At 40.2% G+C, this 8,089-nt stretch overlaps 1 long non-coding RNA gene across 1 annotated transcript in view; it reads right to left on the minus strand.

Annotated features, from left to right (window-relative positions):
* LOC106730643 overlaps positions 1 to 7,285 on the minus strand; it is a 68,976-nt gene extending 61,691 nt beyond the window's left edge. The window contains exon 1 of the long non-coding RNA XR_004313817.1: positions 7,208 to 7,285. This is a non-coding gene — a long non-coding RNA (uncharacterized LOC106730643). The remainder of the gene's footprint in view (positions 1 to 7,207) is intronic.
* Between the last annotated feature and the right edge of the window lie 804 nt (positions 7,286 to 8,089).

Raw genomic sequence — 8,089 nt, forward strand, 5'->3', positions numbered from 1 at the left:
CACTGCACAGAAAGCACTGTTTTTAAAGGGTTTGTTCTCAGGAGAAAATGCCATAAGCTATATTTATCTCTAACTAATCCATTTCTCTCTACTTCGAGATTAAGGAATTAATGACTGCTACAGCTGCTGTCCTGAGCACATTAATTATTGTAAATTGGCTGCAGCCTCAAAAAAAGCCACTCAACAACAATGGTGAGAGGGCAAGGTTTATGCAAAGCATCAGAGATCTAACCTAAATAATAAATCAGTGCAGCCATCGAGCCCAAAAAGATATACACCAGCTAAGGCACTGGGTTTTCACCTCCAGGCTGCAAGCGTAGAGAAGGGTAGCGGTGGGTGAGAGAGGGAAAAAAATACACTGTAGATACACATAACTTTGCTCCAGACAGATCATATATTAAGGAATATACTCTTGGATTCATAAAAGCCCACATCATTGCAAGTTCTCTTAGGTCATATTTTGGTATCTTGGCTGTTGTTACATTTGTGAAAGTCCTTGCGGACAGGACACAGTGAATATAGATATTCAGAGTGACTTGTCTGCCCTGGTTTCCTCGCAACCCCACTTGGAAGTCCCCACCCCAGGGTCCACACTCTTCTGTCCATGCCTTCTGTCCATCCCCTCTGCCACTGTCCTAATTCGGACTTCATCACCTCCCTGCTGGAGAGCTGCAAACCCTCCCAGCTGGTCCTCTGGCTTCCGAACGTGTCTTCCCTCACTGCTGCCCGAGTAAGGCTTCTTCAAAGCAAATCATATTATTGAAGCCCTCTCCTTAACATTCTGACATATTTCCCCTCTGCCTCAGAAGTTCTCAATTCCTGAACATGATTTCCTAGGGTTTTCATTGTCTCTCTCTCTCCAGTTTCATCCATTTTAACTCATTATCTCTGCCTTCATTCTAAATTTCTCAAGTTTCCTTGAGAGAATCCTGTTTCCTCTCATCACCCAGCCACTGCCCGTGCTGTTCCCTAATTCTTTTCCAATCCCGGTTGCCCAGCCAACTCTTCCTTGCCATTCAGTTCGCATCTTGCACGTCACCTACAGGAATCCTTCTCTGCCTCCCTCAGTCCTGTTAAGGTGTCCCCCATCCTCCTGGAGCATGTAGTCCTTTCGCCATCCCAGCACTTAACACAACTCAGCAACTGCCTGCTTTCTGCTTTCTATTCCACTTTCTCTGCAAAGGGCAGAGATACCCTCAAGCGAACCAAGCTGAGTGAGATTTGTTGTAAGGATGCAGGGAGCCTCACAGGCACCTGAGAACACAAGCTTCATAGGAACCAGAACTTAAAAGCCATCAGAAATTGAAGCCTTTCTTTCCATCTCCCCCACAAAGATCCTAAGATCACAGCAGCATTGCTCCTCTCTGCACCTCACTCCCATTCTTCTCTCTCTCTCTCAGCCAGCTTTCCCTACATCGGCTCGGCCTGCCAGCCCACCCCAGCCTGTGCCGTGTTACCTGACTCTCAACATCACCTTTCATCTTCTGCCTCTGGTGCTAACAGCTGTCATCTCTCAGCTTCCCAATTCCAAGTTCCTAGAGAAGAACACGATTGGTCACTCTCATCTTGTGGTTCTGTGCCACATGTGTCTTATGTATTTTTGCCCTTGATTCAGATCCAATCAGCTTTACACATGAAAGGTGGGGTGTCATGGTATAGAATGTGGCTGCACTCGCCTCGGGGTATGGACATCTCTGGGACACCCCTGTTACACTGTATTTTCTAGGAGGTAACTAAACTTTCATTGTTACAGTCTCATTGCCCAGCAAAGAGTCAGGCACAGTTTGCTGAGTAATGGCCTAACAAAAATTTATTAGAACTCCCAATCTAGAAGACACATTCAGAGATCCCCTTTCAGTTAGACCAAGCGGGATAAGCAAATTCTTGATCCCCAGATAACAAGAAGATAGCGTTTGTTCCTTCAAAGGAGTTGCCCAGATAGGAAGTGTTTTCTGACTCTTAACTTCCCTTAGAGTCCAACCTACCACTTAGCTGATAACAGCTCCTAGTAGCTTTAACCAAAACAGCAATAATCTTTTGTAACTTCAGCCTGCTTGTTTGACCTCTTCTTCAAGTAATTGCTGACTTGGGCTTTAGACGTCTAGAGGAAAATCAGATAAAAAGTATAAACAGGATTAAGGCAATCTTTTAACAATTGCCTCAAGATCAGCCCAATTTGAAGTTCATCTCTAGACTATGCAGATTTACAAGTCACCGGGTACTGAGTGTGGCTTCTGACTGATGGCAGATATGAAAGGTTCTATCTGAAGTCAGATCTTTTTCAAACAATCCGGGTTTTCACCCCTTATTACACTTCGAGATCTTTCTCCGCCTCCATCTGGCCTCCCCTCGGCCTCCCCACCCTTTTGCCCTATTGCCTTTCAATACTCAAGACCAACCATCTAAAATTCTATTTCTAAAACTTCATAGAAACCAGTAATCTCCTGGAGACTGAAAGGAAGGAAGGGAGGGCTTTTGAATGCTGAATACTCACAAAGCCCTTATGGATGAATACATTCATTTGTTTAAAAAAAAAAAAAAACTTGGAGGTTCACGGGCCTGCAAGGGATCAAAGATAGACCCTTAGAGGCACGACAGGTGAGACCACAGAGCTCCAGTGCTGGACAGCTTCCTGTCCACCAGCCACACTCACTATGCTTTTAAGGCACTGCCACTGAAGGCCCGAACAGTATCCTGTTCCTCAGCATAAGTATCACCCAAAGGGCTTGCTGAACATACATATTCCTGGAGCCTACCCCACTGACTGAATCAGTATCTCCAAGAATGAACCTGGGAATAAATAATGAACGTGCCCTCGGATGATCCTTCTGAACTGACAAGTTTGGAAACACTGTCCTTCATTATCTCAGGTGGTTCTTCCCAAAGTGTGTTCCATGCGTGTAGGGGTTCTCATGCCCAGCTGCCTATGGAGTCACCTAGAGAGCTTCTTACACAAGCTGATGCCCCTACCCAGACCAATTCAGTCAGAAGCTGGAGGGTGGAAAGCCCAGGGGCTTTAAGTCCCACTCACACAGCCAACGTTATTCAAATCAGCAGCCACAGATGAAAACCACTCATACGGCACCAGCTCTGCAAGACGAAACCCAAGGGTACTCAAGGGGAGAATAAGTGTAGAAAGCAGGAGTCCATCAGCCCCTCTTCCAGATTCCCAGGGCAAGTTGTTCTATCGAAGCCTCTGGAAGTCCTACGACAAAGGACCTAGTTTAATTTTATTTAAATGTGTCTAAACCTATTTAAATTGCTCTCAAATTTCAATTGCAAAAAGAACTTGTTTTGTGTGTTTGCTTGTTTGGTGGCTAAGATGGTTGGTTTTTACATAAAATGAATGAACATCCTGTGTAGTGGGAACACACTTAAATAAAGGCTGTGGCCCTGTTTTCTGACTGAAGAACTAGCCCTGATGTCCCAAAGCAGTTTGTGGCACCCCCTGTACTACCATTCTGCTTCTACATAACTCCTCATTTCTATTGACTGTTTCCTCTTCTATTCCTACGTCTGGATTGTTGGGTTGGCACTGACTCTCCCAAACTTGACTGTGGGTTCTCTGCCAAGGAACGTGGATGAGACAGAGCTTTCTCACCCCTTTCCCTTCATTCAAGCTGACTTGGGGGCAGCCTGGAAGAACAAGCCCAGCCCAAATGCAGTGACATGTCTCTAAGTTGTATGCAAACACATCATGTCCACAGCTTTTAATTTCGTGACTTCCAGGTTCTCCACTCCAAACAAGAAAGGGATGAAAAATGAAAAGAGAGTAGAGATCACACATGATCTGAAGTTTGTCCACAATCAGATCCCCATTGCAGGAAAATTAACACAGGAAGGAGGATTAAACCAACCTAGCCCCAACACATGCACACACTTCCCTAAGCCGGCCAATTTCCTGAAGGGGAGCAAAAGGAAGACATTAAAATACTTGAGGAAAGTGGAGTGAAAAGTAATAGACTCTCTATAAAGAAAAAAGAGCGACAAGGAGAAAAGAGAAACAGTGGATTTTAAATTATTTGACATTAAATTTCTCTCCCACTGATACAGCATAAACAATCATCCTGAATAGCAGTAACTCTATGGCAGGATCTCTCCACATTATTGACATTTTGAGCGGGATAATTATTTGTTGTGTGCACTGTGAGATGTTTAGCAGCATCTCAGGACTCTACCTACTAGATGACCGTGGCATGCCCCTCCCCCATGGCATGGCAATCAAAAATGTCCCCAGACATTGACAGATGTCCCTCACCCCAAGTTAAGAAACATTGCTCCAAGGCATGACTCCTGTATATAAAACATTATGAAACCCTGCTACCGTGGGGGAAATGAAAAGTTAAATCACAAATCTTTTTTCTGAATGATTTCACTGTGATGAGATAACCAAATATGAATAAATTTTTTTATTTCCCAAGATTTTTGTTTCCTATAAAAAATGCTAATTACACTCTTTTAAATCTTTGGTTGAGGGGTGGGGGCAATGTTTTGGGAGAGAAGGTAAATTTCTAAGCTGAATCTAAAATTTTTAAATAAATTTTATTTTTATTTTATTTATTTTTAATTTTACTTCTTTTTTTAAATGGAGGTACTGGGGATTGAACCCAGGATCTTGTGCATGCTAAGCATGCACTCTACCACTGAGCTATACCCCAACCTCTAGAATTTTGTATTAATTACCAAGAAAGTTGGGGAATTATGAGTTTACTATATAAATGCTAACAGTGTTGCAGGTTAAGAAAAAATAAGCCAAGTGAAAAGGGAAACAACAGGCGAGAATTCAAAATATACATAACAAAGATTAATGTTCAACAAATGAAGAGTCTACCAAATCAATTCTGTAAAAAATAAAAAATAAAAACCACTGAGGTTGTGATAAATAAGCAGCCAAAAGATATATGCAAATAATCCATAAAAGAGGGCACTCAACAAGAGAATATTGATGAGAACTGGAAATTGTATCACTAGAAATCAAGGAAAACTAAATACAACATAATTTTTGCCTATAAAACCAGGAATTTTTTTTTAACTAGGAAGATTCTGCACTGATAAGCATGAGAAGAAAAAGACATACATACTGATGGAAGAACTTTTTAAAACCAATTTGGCAAAATTTAGTATGACATTAAAAAATATTCACTTTGCATTATCTATCCTAAGAAATTAATCCTAATTACTGGAAAAGCTTAAGAACTCTCATTATAGCATTATCTACTATAATAAAAAATTAAGTATCACCTAAATGTCCAACAAGGATTTTGCAGAGATGACTTGTGGCAATTGAACATAGTATTACGAAGCCCTAAAAAGTTACCTAAGAAAAAACAGGTACCAATATCATTCTAAAAGTATGATTACATATATATATATATATCTTTTTCAAGGGGACTGGTGGTTTACTTTGGGGTAACTGGATTATAGGTGAAATTTTTCAGTCCCATTTTGTTTCTAAATTTTTTGTAATGAGCCTGTATTATTTTCAAAACAGTAAAAGTAAACTGATAAAATTTGATTCACTTTTCTAAAAGTGCAGCTCAGTATAGTTTAGACATTAAAATAAACTGGCTTCTCATGCATGTTTTCTTCAGACTAAGCTGTTGTGAAAACATTCTCTTCGTTTGAAAGTTGATGGACGCCAAGGAAACCTAAACTGCTCTAATTTCGGGGTCATCAGCCCAACCACGTCAACAACCAAGGGAAGGCAGGTTCTGGAATACCCTCAAAAGGCCTGAAGACATTATTTTTCTCCCTTCTCTACCCGCTCTTGTTTTTTGCCGAATACATCAAATAGGCTCTTCTCCACACATCAATAGAAAATCCCAAGCAGGGAAAAGTAACATCAAGTCAACTCATTTACTGAGATAACAAATAAAATAGACTGTGAATACTTAGTGTATCCCCTTCCTCATTACTGAAGCCTGATCAGTATTTATCAATTATTACTCTGTTCCCTTTATCATATCAGATTCATGAGACATAAGAAGAAAGCAAAAGACAAGAAAAGATCTCAACTCTGAAATAGACAGTGATGTAACTAGGAAGTAGAGAAAAGATATAGGTAGGTAAGTAGGTAGGTAGATAGATGTGAAATCACTTAGTTCCTAACAATGCAATCCAGAAATTCATAGTACTTAGGACTGGAAGTTACTTTAAATACAACTACTTCTACCTTTTCATTTTATATATGCTTTTGTGTCAGAATAAATAGACAACCATAGGAGGTCATTGTGGACAGATGTCAAAGGAGGCACAAATCTGGGGAGATCCTTAGAATCAGAGTCTTGGATTAAATTAAGAAATTAAATTAAGTGGTTAAAATGGTAGTGTAGTGCTTTGAGTTATCAAAAGCAGAATTCTTTACCTTCTTTCCTGAAAGATGGTCACCGAAGTGAGGCTGGAATTCTTTAAGAATTATCATTGATGCCTTCATCTCCACACCAAATTCCAGGTCACGTGAATTTTACTTTGAAAATATCTTTTGCATCCATCCCGCCTTTTCTATTCTCATCAATTAGATGAACATAGTAAGAAAAGAATAGCATTAATCCAGGCAGGAAATGAAGATCTGGACTGAGATGGTGACAATGAGAACAAAAAGGGGAAGATGGAGATGAAGAAAGACAAAGGACAGGAAGAAACTGATGATTGATTAGATATAAATATGGTGCCCATGTTTTCTGAACCCCCCAAAATGGGATACATGGCATGAAAATCATTAGGGAACTTTTGAGTTCAATGAGGCAGAGGACCAACTTAGAAAATCCATATAGAGGGATTTTTTTTTAAAGATGAAGATGGCTGGGAGTTATAGAACAGAAGTCAGGATGAGAGAGTGTGGAACCAGGAACAGGAAGACAAGGAAGCCCTCTCTAAACTTTAAGTACTTGGATATTTTCTTTTTCTATTCAAGCATGGTCTCTTCTGCTGGAAAGTGCTTTTGTTAAACTGATCCGAGGTCGTTTCCATCCTCATGAGAAATCTGATGCAGTATTTCATCCTAAACATTATAAAACTTGGCATTAAAAGCTTCCCAAAGTCTATTTTCCCCTGGAGTCAGGTACCGTTTGTCATTTGCTCACACATTCCTTCTGGCAGACTGCTTTACAATGATTCCCACGGGCGGCCAAGGGGCTGAGAGCATCCTTCACACATGACTTTCCACTGTGTCCAGAGGCCAACAGACACAAGCAGAAAAGCAACTCACCCCGTTATTGATGGCGTCTGCCATTCAGGGCACACCTGTGTTGTCTTTTCTTCTGATCCTTCATCTGGGTTTACAAGGTACCACTGAAAAACAAAACTTGAAACTGGACAATAAGTTCTATATTAAAGTGCTCGCCCCTGTGAAACATTGTTCTTTTTGTGTGTTTGCCCACGTCTATCTGTTCCAGAGAGACGGGGAGTAGTGAGTATACTCTCGGGGTGAAGACAGAAGACTTGTGAAAAAGGAATATGGGCAGTATTTTAACCATCAATATGCTGATTGCATTTTCTGAAACAAACAAACAAAAAAAGTTATTTATAGTCTGGAAAGTATTTTTATATTCAATACCACAGAGGCCAAGAGAAAAGGAGTTTTGAAATTAAAACTGAAAAATCCAAGACATTGGTCAATGTAGCTATAGAGTCACATAGAAAACAGTCTTTATTTTACCTTTGATAAAAGGTTTTTTTTTTTAAATAATAAGTTATTAAATTTGGAAGGAAAAAGGGGAAGAAGGTGTGTATCAGAATGTATATGCATCTTACAGATTAAATTAGCAAATTACTCTCTCTGTTTTTGTACATATTGTATGAAGTCTAGAAGAGGAATTTTTCAGATTTTTTGGTCCAAAACACAGCTCTCTAAATACTTTTAACCTACAGCTTAAAACAAGTATTGAATACAAACCCAGTTGGAAACTGAAGGAAGTATATACACTTTTTCTGTTGGAGAAATAGGGTGTAGAGAAACCCTAAGAACAAAGCACCCTAAAATAGCAGTTTGATAATCTTGTGGCTTTGATGGTGGTGTGTTTTATCCTTGGAATGCACATCTGAGGGCAATTACAGTTAGTGGGGGTTGTGGAGACACAAGGAAACAGAT

The sequence above is a fragment of the Camelus ferus genome, chromosome 2 (genome assembly GCF_009834535.1).
Source record: "Camelus ferus isolate YT-003-E chromosome 2, BCGSAC_Cfer_1.0, whole genome shotgun sequence".
Classification (NCBI taxonomy): domain Eukaryota; kingdom Metazoa; phylum Chordata; class Mammalia; order Artiodactyla; family Camelidae; genus Camelus; species Camelus ferus.